This window comes from Apium graveolens, chromosome 3 (genome assembly GCF_009905375.1).
Source record: "Apium graveolens cultivar Ventura chromosome 3, ASM990537v1, whole genome shotgun sequence".
NCBI classification, from domain to species: Eukaryota; Viridiplantae; Streptophyta; class Magnoliopsida; order Apiales; family Apiaceae; genus Apium; species Apium graveolens.
The window spans coordinates 74,061,871-74,079,298 of NC_133649.1; the positions used below are offsets into that span (position 1 = coordinate 74,061,871).

Here is a 17,428-nt window from a genome sequence, read left to right on the forward strand (position 1 = left end):
GTGGCAAGGCAAGTGGATGGTTGATCAAACAAAAAACCAAGTGATAGTTAGGAAGGAATGGCTAGTTAATTATATAGTTAACTAGGGATGATCTCATCTCACCACAAATCACCAACACATGGCAAATGGTGAGATCATCTTCCACTAACTCCTTTGTTTATTATTAAACTATCAAAACATCAAGACAACCCATCATTATCCACCACATTATTCCACCAACACAAGAAAGCAAAAGCATTTCCTCCCCCATTTTCATTGCTCTCGGCCAAAACAGAACCAGCACACTAAAACTGCTGTATCTCCTTCATTTCTCACTCAAATATTGTGTTCTATAGCTCATTGGAAAGGTATTGAGATGGCCTACAACTCTTGTTCACAAGTATCGTCCAAATAATCAGGGTAAGACCCTCATTTTTACAGTTCTTTAAATCGGACTTTTAGAAACTTCAAAGCCTAACTTCGTGTTCTTGATTTCTTTGGAAAGATCAAGCTTGTAGGAGGCTCCCTAAGGCTTCCTAGCAACTTAACACCTCCCAAGGAAGGTATAAACTTCAAACCCTAGCCTTTACTTTATTGGTTAGTAAGTTTAATGGTTGGTTTTGTGAAATGAGAAGCATGGATTGTGATTATTAGTAGTTTGGTTTGATTTGGAAGTGTTTTGGTAATTGAAGCTTGATTATAGTTCATAGGTCTTGATTGTGGTTGTTTGAGTTGAAAACCTTGGAGATTATGGACTGATGTGGTATGGTTTAGGTGAAGTTTTGTTGTATTGATGGTTATGAGTTGGTTGGTGGTTAATTGGAGTAGTTTAAACATTGTAAATCGCGTAAACATAGCCGTCGTAATGTCCAATTTACTTTAGACTGCTTTTGTTCATAACATTTGGACCCGAAAACTCCCTGCTAGATTCTGACCATTACTATGTTTATATAGTTCATGTTACGAGCTTCATTTTGATATGTAGTTCGTTTGATTCCGATATACGGTTTAGGAGAAACGACCGTTTTAGTAACGGCATTTCGCGAACGAAACTTTTCCCCTCGCCTTACTTTGAAACATAGGTTAAAGACCAAAAAGGGTTAATTAGTGTATGAAACAATTATGGTAAGATTTTTAGGCAGTTGGTAAGACACTCGCAAAGGAATCGCCTTAAAACTTGTAATGGTTAAATTATAAAAAATGGTGGAGCCGAGGGTACTCGAGTGACTTAAGAGAATCAGTAAGCGCAAAGCGAGCGTTAGAGTCTAAGGTAGTTAGAGTATAGATTTACAAGTGACTTTGGTTTAATTCCAACTTACTTGTTGTTTATAGGTTACCAGACTCGTCCCAAGTCTTTTATCACCCTCAGTCGCTCAGGCAAGTTTTCTACCCGTTATACTGTTGTTGTGATGTATATATGTATATGCATTATCTTGTGATAGATGCATGTTGGTTAATTAGCAAATTTTGTGATATATTGAAGCATGTTGATATGGTATATATATGCATGCCTGTTTCGTATTCTTGCCATATATATATGTTGGTTCAGTTGATAATACCTATGCTAGAGAATAGCGGTAATTTACATATACCCTTAGTATAGGGACCCAAAGGTGAAAATATTTTCTAAAACCGGGAGTCGAGGATCCCGAGTAGATTTTATATATATATATTTATATATATATATATGGTTATAGTTTTCAAAACTATTAATTGAATAAGGTTTATTCGATAACTTTATTTTATTAATGAATATTATCTTGAATATTCATTCGAGGACTTATGACTCCTTTATATTATTTATTGAATATTACTTGGATATTCATTTGAGAATGTATGACTCCTTTATTTTATTTAATGAATATTATTTATAATATTCATTCGAGGTATTATGACTCAGCTTATTATTTAATGAATATTATTTTGAATATTCATTCGAGGGCTTATGACTCAGCTTATTTATTTATTGAATATTATTTCGAATATTCATTCGAGGGCTTATGACTCAGCTTATTTTATTTATTAAATATTATTTGAATATTTATTTGAGGATCTATGACTCCGATTATTTGCTGAGATATATTCTTTATTTTATTAAAGAATAAGGTGTCGATAATCAAACTCACTTTTGATTATTCAAATAAAGATAGTACTTTCGTATAGGTATATCTTTGGTTATTTAATATTCATTTCAAGTATAAGTTTTAAAACTTCTACTTCAATTATTTTTATAAAGATTATTCTTTATGGGAATATTATTTAAATAATAATATTCAGATATTTTCTAATATATTGGGACTGATTTATTTTGTTAAATCAGCATCACTCCAAACATTCTTAAAAATGTTTTGCGAATCTTCAAAATGATTTTTAAAAGTTAGAGCGGATCCCAAAATATTTAAGATGCTCCTTTCTAAGGGGTTTTTCATACTCGCTCAAAACCTGAGGGATCCGGCTCTGTGGTGTGTTTTATATTCGCAACAAGGTTGCTGTTTTGTTAAATGAATTGATTACTTACCCAACACTCGGGAAGTAAAATTCTTGGAACAAGTTAATCCATTAACAGGCATCGCCTGGGAAATATCGGTGAGTTCTCCTTTCCAACTAGATACGACTTCTTGGTGGAGCCGTATCAACAAGTTTCTACTTGGGGAAGGGGGAACGAGCTTTACGTTTCAGAGTCATGGATTTCATCTGAACTAGGAGTGGCGTAAGTGGTCGAGTGGCGCCGGCCCAGCCTTATTATATTGGCCCAAATGGCCTGGAAGTTCCGCTAAGGCGGTCCATTCCTTAGGAGTTCAGTGTTCGGTTGACAAGTAAATCCAACAGGTTCTCCTCTATATGTAGAAAATGGTGGGGTTGTACTACTACGACTGATCATCGTAAGTGGTCTTCCTGGCGCGGCAAACTCCCGTAATGAGTTCATCATCCAATTGGATATTTCTGCAACACTACCCAGAGCACTTCGATAGAAAGGCTACGGTTGGGAGATTGTTGAGTGTTGGCAGGGTCAAGTTTTCAAAATGATGTTTGCATCAAATGAAGTATCTCATAACTTCATTTTATTTTGATGATATTTTAAAGATTGAATCTATTCAAGTATACATATTATTTTGGTGGGCTTGCTGCTCACCCTTGCTTTCTTCTTTCATCACACAACATCAGATAGACAAGATGAACAGGATCAAGCTCCCAATTCTCGAGCGGATAGGAAACGTTTTGCAGCTTCCTATAGGCATTGAAGTCGCTGTAGCTAAGGTGGGAACTACCAATAGACTAGGCTTCAACTTTTGATGTACCAGATTTATGTATACTTATGAATTGTAATAATGGCAAAGAAAATGTAAATTTATTCAGAAAACCTTTTAAGGTGTATTGGCAGATAATTGTGGAATAAAATGACTTGTGATTATTTTTGGATGTTCATCTCTGAGACTATAACGTGTGGTGTGTGTGTTTATTGTGGGGTCACAGTACAGAGTAGTTGATTAATTATTAAGATTGGGTGTTATTAAGGGAAATGGAACTCATGACAACCCGGATCCTCGACCCCGGATTTGGGGGTGTTACAATTAAACCCTAATTGTTATGTGCTACGTGTTGTCTGTTTTGATCCGAACGTGTTTTGGATATTTATTGAATGTTTTATCGTAAGTTATATATTTTATATCAAAACTCGTACAGCTCAAACAATGTTTTAAAAGCCCGTATTTCAAACAAAATCATTGGCCCTATTTTATCAAAAACAACCTATACCATATCGCTATTCTGAACCCCTAGACGTTTTACAAATTTACCTTTTTCGCAAAAAAATGACTTTTCCGGACCACTTCGGGTACCAAAAACCCCACAAAAATCACATTTTTATTTTTATATGATGATGAAATTATCATACATCATTTTTCTTTGCATTTTTGTAATATTCACAATTTTTGGGAATTTTTGACATTTATTTTATATTTATTGGATATTTAAAAAATTCATTATTAATACCCAAAAATTATAAAAATTGGGGCCAAATATTTTTATTAGGAGTGTAATTAGCCTCTTAATTTTATTTGGGGGTATTATTTTGTATAAATATAAATAGCTAATTATTATAGTTAATTAAACATAAAAATTCATAAAATTAGGAATTAGGGTTTGTGGGTGAAGAACAAGGCAGAGAATCAAAAGCACAAATTTGAAGTGATTCCGGCATCCAAATCGATCATGTAAGTATCCATTTTGAAGTTTATGAATCGTAGTTTCTGATTATGTAATCGTTTTTGTTGATTGATATCTCGATTTTAATTTTGTGATTTTCGGATTTATACTCGAATTGGGGGTTCTTATTTGGTTGATTATTTGATGTTGTTATTGATGGGGAAGTGTAGATCGTAGTGTTTGCAGTCGATTCATGTAGGTTTCGTAATTATTGGGCTTCGTTTTGAGGTTGGCCGGAAAGCGGCGCCGTCGCCACTGTTCTTCGCGATTCTGGCAGGGTGGTCGACGAGGACGAAGGAGAAAAGAAGGGGAACATCGTGTGGCTGATGGTGGAACAGAAACGTGAAGAAACGAGGCAGAAATCGAGGTGTCGTTGGGTTCGTGGTCGATTCGAAGTTCGCCGGAATTCCACCCCCCTTCCGCCGGCGTCGGGTTCCGTCTAGGCGGCCGTGTTCTTGGACAACCAGGAGTCGACCCGGTTTCGACCCGGTTTCGATCCAAAACCCTGAAACCCTTCCCTGTTTTTGTGTTTCTGATTTTCTATTAATTTCTTTTATTTTATAAAATCAAAAATCAGATTTTAATAATTCTAAAAATCAATAAAAAATTAGATTTAAATTCTGAAAAATATTATAATTAATTTCAAAATTATTTTATTAATTTAGAAATTCGAATTTAATTATTTATTTAATTATTTAATTATTTATCTAATTATTTATTAGTTATTTAATTAATTAATAATTAGGTAATTAATTAATAAATAAGGATTAAAAATAATTGATTAATATGAATAATAATTCGTTAGTTAGTTGAATATCGCGAGTAACTCGTATCTATACGAGTAGTGGTTCGATAATTAGAATTAGTATTCGACCGATAATTTATTTATTCGAAGAGTGTCGTAATGAGTATTAGTATCGAATAATTAAATACAGATAATTAATTAATTAACCGTATAAGTAATAATAATTATAATAGTTCGATAATTATGCGAGGATCGCAAGTAGCTCGTATTTATACGAGTAGTGGTATCATGAAATGCAGGTGGATTCACATTCTGAAAAGCTTTGAAAGTAACAACTTGTCGAGGTGGTACTGGTGGATCAGGTGGTTGTTGTGGTTCACGGTTATCTTGGTTTTCAAATTGTTGTTGAAGAGTTTGTTGTTGTCGAGCTATAGCGTTTGTTTGTTATTGTAAGGTTTCCAGTAATCGAAGAATATTTGGATCTGTGGTAGAGTTGAATGTTGGGTTCTTCTTTTTGGGTGGCATGATCCTGAAATAAAAGTTACGTCAAAAAAAGTATGAACAATGAGATAATTCGAGGGTGTCGCATGGCATTCTTGTGCACACATGAGGTCAAGTTTCAATTTAAACGAGTAGGGTGGTACATATAAAGGCGTAAAATAAACAATTGAAAGCAATCGGAATGATAGTGCATAATAATTGAAATTTAAAGGTCAAGATACATAAAGTCTGAATCTAGGAATAACATGCTTATTTAAAGGAAACAACGGGGAATTCTACAAAGTCCAACAATACAACATCATTAAAGGTAGATAATGGAAAGAAATAAGGCTCCACTTCACCAGAACGGGGTTTGGTAGTCTTTTCCTCTCAAAGCGTCTTCACAATACTCTGGAGCTCGTCCGCCACCATCTGGATGATATACTGGCTGATACGGTCTCGGTGCGATGGCATCTCCTCAAGCTTAGTGTTGACATACTGAACCTAAGTCTCAAGTCTCGCGGTAATCTGCTCCTTAGGCTTCCCTTCATAGTTTCGGCTGTCCGGATTCACATTCTTCAATCGGTCTAACAGTTGGTCGTACTTTCCCTGAAGCATGTCGAACTCGCGCCTCAACTCAGCATACACGGAAAAAGCAATAGTGTCATCCGACCCAGAGGATGATGAGGAGTGTGCCCTTTTCCGACAAACCATACATAGTTATATATAAGAGGAGTATTAATAATAAATTTACTTAACATACTCTCTCGCATAATATCTATAACTTATACATAATCTAACCATAGCTGTTAGCTGTAATATCAGGGTGAAAGCAAGTAGTGAGCCAAATGCTCAACAAGTGCTAAATAATACGATACAAAACATAAATCGAGATATATCATAATGAAATGTGAAGACTGAGCCAATAATAACAAGAGATGAACTTTTGGGTGATGGCATCATTTGTTTGTATCAAAACATTTCTAAAATCTTTCCTTAATCAAAAACCATTTTATGACGCTACGGATTACAGCCGGTGATCAGCCGTGAAGTAATCCCGAACCTCGTTGGGTTCTAAAACATTAATGGGATCCCTAGGTAACTTTTAAGCCTACAATTTAAGTGTGGAAAGGACTTGCGTCTCAGTCCAGATCCACTATTTAAAGAAAACATTTGTCCCCCTTTGGGACTGAAAATCCAAATTTTTAATAATTTCAAAAACTGATGTCGATTGACAATTAATTTATTAAACAGTAAACATCTTTATCAAGGGTTATAGATCCACTTTGAAACACTGGGAATATATCCACTAGGGCCATGATCCACTAAATTTTACTTTATCAGGGTAATTGAAAGGTTTCTATTTACAAGGACTTTGACAAGGAGATTTAGTAAGGCTATCGTATAATATGAAAGAGTAATGCCAGACTAGGCTTAAAGCAATGGTTTCAGATAAGGTATAGGTATTAAAATATCAAGAGGATAAGCATTACTGGTTCCAAGTATGATATAGGTGTTAAAATACAAAGAAAGTGATCATCAGCTCAAGGTATAACAGGGTATCAAGCTTTAGGGTAAGGATAGGGTTATCAACCAATCATGAACGACTTTAAAGGAATGACTGGCTTTTAGGTATCAAGATAAAATTTATATCGAGGTTCTTACAAGAGTTGAATCAAAGTATCAGGGTGCAATATCAAGATTTCTCACACACTTGCAGTGTAAACGAAAAAGACAGGTTGAATCACTTGCCTTGAGAAAGGTTGGACTGACTGGCAGGTAGGAGCAACTGGAAGCTTTACTCAAATTTTATGGCAAGTTTACCCTCGTCTCTAGATCCTACACAAATAATAATAACCTCATTATAATATATTCTCACCAACTCAATCCTATTTGCAAACCGAAATTAAACACAATGGCACTTAGGCCTATATACACGTAATTTACAAGAATCAACCCTATGATACTATAACTCATGGTGAAAGCCTTAGATTCACAAGAATCAAGGATGTTCACTTTGAGTTTAACAAAAACACCACCATGCAAGGTCAAAATATAGGTTTTTCACTCTAAACTTCTTGGATTATGAATGATCAATATATAGGAAGTAACATTTACTTGAATGGAAGTTAGGTGCTTGAATGAAGAATGAAGAAAAGGGAGGGGGGTAGTGCTTCGGCCAAGAGGCCGAGAGGGAGGAGAAACGAGAGGGAGTGAGGAGGAGAAAGGGGAGGGTGAAGTGGTGGAGTGGAAATGGAGTGATCATCACACTTGGGTTTGTTTTTATGTCTTTGATTTGACTAAATGTGGGTGGATTTAAGAAATGACAAGAGTAACCCTCTAGCTAAAGTTAGGCAATTTTGCATGCAAGGTCAAGGAGGTAATTTGGCTAACAAAATGTGAGTTAGTGGGGTTGGAAATGTCTTCTTTGCCCTTTGGTTGAATGGAAGAGTATTTGCATGCAAGGGTAACTATGTAATTTGATAATTACTAAAAAACTAATTTTCAAAGATTTACTTTTATAAAATAAAATAAAAGTTCAAAAATTATAAAATTTACACCATAAAATAACTTGGATTTTTAAAAATTTTATGAGATCACTTTTGAAATTTGTGAATGAAATAATTTTTAAAAGATAATTTTCCAAGGCATAGAATATTCTTTATAAATCAAAAATAAAGGAAATTAATGAAACTCTTGTTTTGAAAAATTTATAATCTACATAAAGCAATTTATAATGCAGCAAATTCCATTCACACAAATGTACAATCATTAAGTATATTTATAATCGGCTCTAATATTATACAGAGTTCACAATAATATTACACAAAATGCCGGTCGTAACATCCTCTCCCCCTTAAAGGATTCTGTCCCCGGAATCTAAGAGAACAGATGAGGATACCGGGAACGCATATCAGACTTTAACTCCCAGGTTGATTATTCGACCTTGAGGTTCCTCCAAAGTACTTTTACTAACTTTACCGACTTATTTCTAAGATTCTTTAGTTGCCAGTCGAGTAATTTGACAGGTTGCTCCACAAATCACAGGTCTGCCTGAATTTCTATAGGTTCATATTCTATCACATGGTTGGCATCAGGATTGTACTTCTTAAGCAATGACACATGGAACACATTATGCACATGTTGATACTGAGGTGGTAAGGCTAACTCATAAGCCACCTTCCCCACTTGACTCAAAATTTCAAAAGGACCTAAATATCTAGGCGCTAACTGTAACGACTGGGAACTTTACGTGTATATTATATCATGATTATAATAAAATATGTGAATTAATGTGTCATTTATGTGTGATTATCTGATAAACCCTAACTGTTACGTGATACGTGTATTCCATGTCATTTCTGTATTTTTAAGATATTTTTCAGATATTTTATTATGCATTTATAGGTTTTATTTGAAACGTTTTATGACCCAAATGATGATTTTAAAGCCAGTATTTTAAATAAAATAATGGGCCTTATTTTTCATCAAATGGCTTTTACAATCGCCTTGTTCTGAACATCTAGATAATTTATAAATTTTCTCGTTTTGCGAAAAATGATTTTTCCGGGCCCCATTGGGTGTCAAAAACCCCACAAAAATCACATTTTTATTTTTATAAAATTATAGGACTTTCATTTATATTATTTCTTTGCATTTTTGCATTATTCACAATTTTTGGGAATTTTTGGCATATATATTGCATATATAAAATATTTATAAATTAAATTTTAATACTCAAAAATTATAAAAATTAGGGCCCAATATTTTTATTTAATGTATAATTAGCCCCTTAATTTTAATTAGGAGTATTATTTTTACTACTATAAATAGCCTAATTTTTATTTAATTAATTATAATTAATCATTAAAATCTGCAAAATTACCAAAAATTCTCTGAAATCGGGTCGGGAAGAACAGGTTCGGGTCGAAGAATCAAGTCGTGATTTCTCACTGATTATAGCATCAAATCGTGTGATTCAAGTACTCAAATCGAAGGTTTTGATCCGTTCTTTCTGTTTCTTGCATCAATTTCACGTTTTATTGCATCGTTTTTTATTTTTGATTTCTAGGGTTTATGTTCGAATTAGGGCTTTTTGATTCTGGGGTTAATATGATGTTTTGATGATTGATATAGCTTTGTTAGATGATTTACAGTCGATTCATGGTATTTAATTGATCAGACGATACTCAGATAGCAAAGTACGATTTCTAGGGTTATACCGAATTTTCAAAACACAACTCGATGATTTCTGTGAATTTTTGGTTCCTGAAAGTTTAGGGCTTTGCTTGTATATATTCATAGCTTTAATTTGCACTATTAAACGTTAAGTTTCATGTACAAATGAATGAATTCATATTTTGGCCGGAGTTGAAGTCGGTTTTGACCGGAGATGGTGATTCCGTGATGTTTGTGGTTTGTTTTGGCCTGAGTCAGATTGGGGAAGTTGTTTTGAGTTGAAACCCTGTAAAAATTAGTACAAACGGTACTGATTTTGGCCTGAATCGTGGTTGCCGGAGTCCGGGGAACCCCCCGGAATCTGGAAAATTTCCGGTGTGTTTATCCCGACCCGGATTGTTCTTGGCAACCCGGTTTCTGACCCAATTTTAACCCGCCTTTGATCCGTTTCTGACAGATTCTGGTTTCTGACAAATGTTTCTGTAATTTATTTTATTTTTATTTTTATTTTAATTCTAGAAATCAGATTTATTTATTTTATAAATTGATTAAATAATTGTTTAATTAATTGATTTATATTATAAATAATTCTGAATTATTTTCTAAAAATCAGATTGAATTATTTTCTTAATTATTTATTACTTATTAATTATTTAAAAGTGATTAATTATTTTGATAATTAATCAAATAATTTTCAGTAAATCATAATAAATTCATTTTAATTTCAAAAAATTATAGAAAAAAATTATTTTTAATTCTGATTTTCTTAAATAATGATTTAAAAATTATTTTTGGGTTTTAAAAATTAGTAATAATTATTTATAATGATTAATAAATGGAATTTTCAGTATTTAATTAATAATAATTCAACCGTTAGTCCGTTTTGCGTGAAACGAAAGCCTGTTAACTCAGAAAAATGAATCATTTTCATTAAAAATAATATCAAAGCTTAATGTCTTTTAGAAGTTAGTTGATTTTGTGACTTGTTTGATTATCAGTCAAGTTATGTGCCGAGACGAGTCCGAAAAATTCCGGAAAAATGGGAAACGAGTCAGATAATGATCAGCTGAGCGATCAGCGAGCCGATTTTGGTTTTAAAAATTATTTTAACCATAAAAATGATTATGTGCTTATGTGTATTACGTGGTTAATCGAGTCTTACTTGCTTATATGTAATACATGAGTCAGTCATAAGCGCATGGGTAGATGTTAGGATTAGTTTGAAGTTGATTCAAGATGCAAATGAAGTACGACGTGACTTAACTAGTCTGTTTTGCCAACAGAAGCTAAGCCAGCCAGGCCAGCTGAGTCGGTAATAGTCCAAGGTGATAGACATAAGTGATTCAATTGTTCTTGATTATTGTTCTTGATCACTAATATACAATCCCTATTCCTTTGTTCATATTTCATTTCAATTCTTGATTTCTCCGTTTCTTTGGATTCTTGATTCATATTCTGTTGGTAACACATGGAGATTGATATATTCTAGTGTTTGGAATATATCAAAGCATACCGATTGTCCCGGTTGCTAAGCGATGGACTGGATAATGATATTTTGGGATTGAGTGTGTCTTAATCCTGAGGACCGGGATGACTGGTGCCTCGACGTGGGCCGTAGTGCCTGGGTACCCGACTGGATCTATATACTGAGATATGGATCTGCATTATATTCTGACTGATCAGCAGAATATAGATGCGAACTTGTGTCTAGTTTAGTTTATTTGTACTCGCCAGTAATGGCCTTCTTTCTATTCTCGTGAGGTTATATCTTGACAGATATACCTGGGATGGCGGATTCATTTAAAATGCTTTAACACTGTTTATATGTTTGTGGACTTGTTGAGCAACTTTTGGCTCACCCCTTTTGTTGTTATTCACCTTATTATTTTCAGTTAAGAAGGAATATGAAACCAATCAGGACTCGAGTGGTAAAGAAGCGAGTCAAGCCTCGGGATCCTCTTATACCCAAGGTGTTGATCCCAATCCAGGAAGAAAGCATTGAGTTTCCCGAGCAGGTGGAGTGTTGATAGATAGTAGGTGTGTGTGTTTGAATAAAAGTTGAACTTAGCTTAAAATGAATTAGACAGTGGTGTGTAATAAAGAGAGTTTGTGAGACTTTGAATATTGGTTTGTAATAAAAATAGTTAGTGGTTTTTGTTTTCATACTTCAACCTAAAAAGATCCTGGTTAGTGTTAAAGGGGTTTAATTTCATTTCTTTATTAATTGTTAATCAGATTATACAGGTTTGGTGATTAGCTAGTAACCCCCAAACTTATACCCCGGGTCTGGAGGGGGTTACAGGTTTGGTATCAGAGCTGTAGGTTTGGTCCCTGAAAACAAGAACATTAGGATTAAGATAGGATAAGGAGATCACATAAGATAGGGATAGTCAAATTAGGATGAATAGTGTTAGGATTTAGATCAGATTAGAATAGGGAAATAATCTTAGGATTGTTAATGACCTTTTCTTTTCTTTGGTATATTATCAGATGGCATCTTCTGGTTATTCTGCATCTTCCGAGAGGACAGTCACTGGGCCAGTAGCACCAGCCATACCTCCAGTATCTGAGCATATGTTTCCTCCTCTACCACCTCCACCACCATTGCCACAGGAGCTGGTACCACCAGTACAGGGGATAGTGCATGACCCCATAGAGATGTTTGATCCATTTGAGTTCTTCGAGATGATGGTTCCTTTACCTATTGAGCACCAGTTTATACTAGGTATTGAGCAGGAGTTACCACCACCACCATTATTACCTCCTATACCAGTGCATGCCCCAGAGCCGGACATAGTTCAGATGATTCCAGTAGAGGGGATGGGAGAGCATGATGTGGATCTACAGTTAGGTTTACCCCAGCAGGGTGCAGGTATTCCGAGGGTTCCTTCTCAGGAGTCAGTAGGTCAGATTGCTCAGCCGCATATGGTACCATACCATGAGTATAGAGTTATGAGGGATGATGTGGAGTATTGGCGGGCACAGTGTCGGGAGATTATGTATCTGTTTGATCAGAGAGACAGAGGACCGTTAGCGGCCCTACAGCCGGATTATTATATGAGACAGCGATTACAGTCAGTATTGATGAGTGCTACTTGGGAGCTGGATGATTTGACTCATGATGGACCTCCTTCTTTTGCAGAGTTCTACAGGGTTTTTCGCTTGGCACAGACTTTGGTCCAGGCACTTAGAGAGGAGCTTAGGCGTACTCCGCCTGGGTTCTGAGAGGGTTTGAGACGGTGACTCCAGAGTGCATGTGTATATAGAGGCAGCATAGTATAACCTAGTGAGTAGTGTGTATGTGTGTATCAGTAGTTTAACTTGTAGTAGTAGTTTAACTTGTAGCGATAGTGTGACTTGTAGCCGTAGTGATGACCAGTAGCCCGAGACTTTTTGTATCAAGCATTTACACCTGAAGCTGGTGTCACATATATATAAGATGAACTTTTTCAAATTTTTTTTTTATTTATTTAAATTTCAGTCTTTACAGTTTTATAGCATTTACTTTCACTCTACAGTTTTTCATATTATAATTCCTGTTGGAAAAAAAAAATATTTTATTTAACTGTTTACATTTCCAGTCTGTATACTCAGTAACTGTTTTCTTTAAATAAACCATGTTATGAATACAGGATAAATTTTTTTCCATACTTATTGTCGATTGTTTATTAAACTGTTAAATAAATATCACCTGTTTTATTATCAGAAGAAGATGGCACCAAAAAGAAAGACTAGGGCTGAGACCTCTAACAGCAATTCTGAAAATCAGACTAATGAGACCACGAACCAAATGTTCCATCTGATGTAACAACAGATGGTAATGATGCAGCAGCAGATGCAGCATCAGCAATAGCAGATACAACAACAAATATTGCAACAGCCACCTCGTCCTGAGCTTCAATTACCACCAGTATTACCTGTTGTTACTTTTAAGCAGTTTCAGTCAGTTAAACCTCCAGAGTTTGAGGGGACTACTGATCCTATTAAAGCTACCACCTGGTTAAAAGAAGTAGAGAAAGCGTTCGCACTAGTGAAGGTAGGTGAGGACCAGAAAACTGATTTTGCTAGTTACTTGTTGAAAGGAGAGGCGAATTATTGGTGGGAATCTAAAAAGGCCTTAGAGGGTGAAGAAGTTATTGCATGGGATAGGTTTAAAGAGTTATTTTTAGAAAAGCATTTTTCTCGCTATGTGAAGAATCAAATGCAGATTAAGTTTCTAGAACTGAAGCAAGGAAATATGTCCGTGGCAGAATATGAAGCCAAATTTACTGAGCTGGCTAGGTTTGTTCAAGAACAGGTTGACACTGAAGAAAAACTAGTTCAAAGATTTCAAGAAGGATTACGACCATGGATTCGTGGCCAAGTTGCAGTTTTCGAATTAACGACGTATACCGCCATAGTTCAGAAAGCTTTGATTATAGAAGGGGAAAGTGAAAGATCTCAGCAAGACAAGGGACAGGGAAGTTTCCAAGATCGCTCCAACAGAAAGCCGGGATTCCAAACCCGGGCAAATTTGAATTTTAAAAGGATAGGACAGGGTTCACAGAAGGCAGGTAATCGTTTCCAAACCTCCAGTCAGCAAGGAATGGTCAGAGTTCCAGTGCCGTACTGCAAGACATGTAATCGAAAGCATACTGGTGTATGTATCAAAAGGGATGTAACGTGTTATCGGTGTAAGCAGAAAGGGCATTATTCTAACGAATGTCCAACAGGTAGAACAGCAGAAATGACTTGTTTCCAGTATGGAAAGAAAGGGCATATTGCCAGAAATTGCAAAGGATCAGCTATGGCAGCCAGTGTTCCGAGAATGTTAGCATTACCTCCGCCGCCGCCTAATCAACCCAAAGCAAGAACTTTTAACATGACCATGAAAGAAGCGGTGCAGAGTCCGAGTGTTATTGCAGGTACACTTTTGGTGAATTCTGTAATTTCAAAAGTACTAATTGATTCTGGAGCTACTCGTTCATTTGTTTCTGAAGAATTTCTTGATAAGTTACATTGTGAAATCGAATGGTTGGGCGAAACGTTAATTATTAAATTAGCGAATGACGACCAAGTTCCGGTAGATCGAGTATGTCCTGCATGTGATATAGAAATAGTCGGACATCATTTTTCGGTAGATTTAATTCCTTTTAAGTTAGGAGAATTCGATATTATCTTGGGAATGGATTGGTTAGCATGTCATAACGCTCAGATAGATTGCGCGAATAAGAGAGTCAAATTGCGAACTGCGGAGAATGCAACAGTAATATTCATAGGCGAAAAACAGCAGAAGAAATTTCTTACTGTGATGCAGACTAAATGATTGCTTCGACAAGGATGTGAGGCATACATAGCTTACGTGTTAGATACTGAAAAAGGAAGTCCTAGAATAGAAGACATTCCAATTATGTGCGAGTTTCCAGACGTCTTTCCAGACGAGCTTCCAGGGTTACCACCAGATCGAGAAATTGAGTTTACAATTGATCTAGCATCAGGTACAGAACCAGTTTCAAAAGCTCCATATCGGATGGCTCCAGTCGAAATGAAGGAATTGTCAATGCAACTGCAAGATCTTCTAGACCGAGGCATCATACGACCTAGTGTATCCCCATGGGGTGCATCGGTGTTATTTGTGAAGAAGAAGGACGGCAACATGCGATTATGCATTGACTATAGGGAATTGAATAAACTCACTATCAAGAACAAATATCCCTTACTGAGAATCGACGATTTGTTCGATCAGCTAAAAGGAGCAGCATGGTTTTCAAAGATAGATTTACGATCAGGCTATCATCAATTGAAGATTAAAGCTGAAGATATTCCAAAGACTGTGTTTCGTACAAGATATGGGCATTACGAGTTTTTGGTAATGGCATTCGGTCTGACAAACGCGCCGGCAGCATTCATGGATTTGATGAACAGAGTATTCAAGAAATATTTGGATAAATTAGTGATTGTATTCATTGATGACATCTTGATTTACTCCAAGTCAGAAGAAGAGCATGCAGAACACTTGAGAATAACTTTGGAAATTCTGAGGAAAGAGCAACTATACGCAAAATTTTTGAAATGTGAATTCTGGTTAAGAGAAGTACAATTTCTAGGGCATATTATCAGTAGAGAAGGCATCCAAGTCGATCCAGCGAAGATTGAAGCTGTGTTAAATTGGGAAAGACCAAGGACGCCGACAGAAGTTCGAAGTTTCTTGGGATTGGCAGGATATTATCGAAGGTTTGTCAAAGATTTTGCGAAAATAGCAATGCCGATGACCAAGTTAACTCGAAAAAGTGAAAAGTTTGAATGGAGTGATAAGTGTGAAGAAAGTTTTCAAGAGCTGAAAAATCGGTTAGTAACCGCACCAGTACTTGTATTGCCAAACGAGCTAGGAAATTTCGTCATTTTCAGCGACGCTTCGTATCGCGGGTTAGGATGTGTACTGATGCAGCACGGTAATGTCATTGTATATGCTTCGAGACAACTTAAACCTCATAAAAAAAAATATCCCACTCATGATCTGGAATTGGCAGCGATCGTATTTGCGTTGAAGCTTTGGAGACATTATCTCTATGGTGAAAAATGTGAAATTTACACAAATCATAAAAGTCTAAAGTATATCTTTACGCAAAAGGAGCTGAACATGCGACAACGTCGATGGCTGGAATTGATAAAGGATTACGAAGTCACGATTAGTTATCATCCAGGGAAAGCAAATGTTGTAGCAGATGCGCTGAGCAGGAAAGAAAGATTGAATCGGTTAACTTCGTGTGAAGACGTAATCAAGGAATTCGACAAATTGGAAATTGAAATTCGTATTCCCAATGAATCTGCAGAAGCTATCTATACTATGACTTTCCAACCGGAATTGTTAGAAAAGATTCGCTGCTGTCAAAATGAAGTGATGAGTCAAGATGACGACCTGACGGGAGAAGAAATCACAACTCAGAAAGATAATAAAGGAATTTTACGCTTTGCGTCGAGAATCTGGATTCCTAATGTAGTAGAATTAAAAGAAGAAATAATGCGAGATGCACACAATTCGAAGTATTCCATTCATCCAGGAAGTACAAAAATGTATCGTGATCTGAAAGAAAACTTCTGGTGGCCGAACATGAAGAAGGAAATAGCTGAATGGATAAGTAAGTGTTACACATGCCAGCGAGTTAAAGCAGAACATCAACGTCCGAGTGGATTATTGCAACCATTAGACATTCCAGAATGGAAATGGGAACATCTAGCGATGGATTTTGTGGTAGGACTACCAAGGACAAAGGCAAATCATGATGCGATATGGGTAATCATTGACAGACTCACGAAGTCGTCACATTTTCTACCAATCAATGAAAGATTTTCACTCGACAAGCTAGTGCACATATATCTCAAAGAAATTGCGATGCGACATGGAGTTCCAGTATCTATCGTGTCTGATCGAGATCCTCGTTTCAACTCAAGATTTTGGAGATAATTTCAAGAATGTCTTGGAACTAAATTGAACATGAGTACCGCTTATCATCCGCAAACCGACGGGCAAAGTGAAAGAACTATCCAAATGATTGAAGACATGTTACGAGTTTGTGTGATCGATTTTGAAAGCAGTTGGGATGAACATCTACCCCTAGTGGAATTTTCTTATAATAACAGTTATCACGCCAGCATTGGAATGCCACCGTATGAAGCATTGTATGGGAGAAAATGCAGATCACCAGTATATTGGGATGAAGTTGGAGAACGCAAAATTTTGGGTCTAGAACTAATTCAACAGATGAAAGAAAAGATTGAACTCATTCGAAAACGACTCGATGCAGCGCAAAACAGGCAACGCAAATATGCAGATCAAGCCAGGAAAGATATAGACTATCA

The 17,428-nt window shown here is 35.9% G+C and overlaps 1 pseudogene; it reads right to left on the reverse strand.

The window, feature by feature from the left end:
• Nucleotides 1-17,428, reverse strand: part of LOC141714337 (alpha-(1,4)-fucosyltransferase-like) — a 147,901-nt pseudogene that overhangs the window by 75,306 nt on the left and 55,167 nt on the right.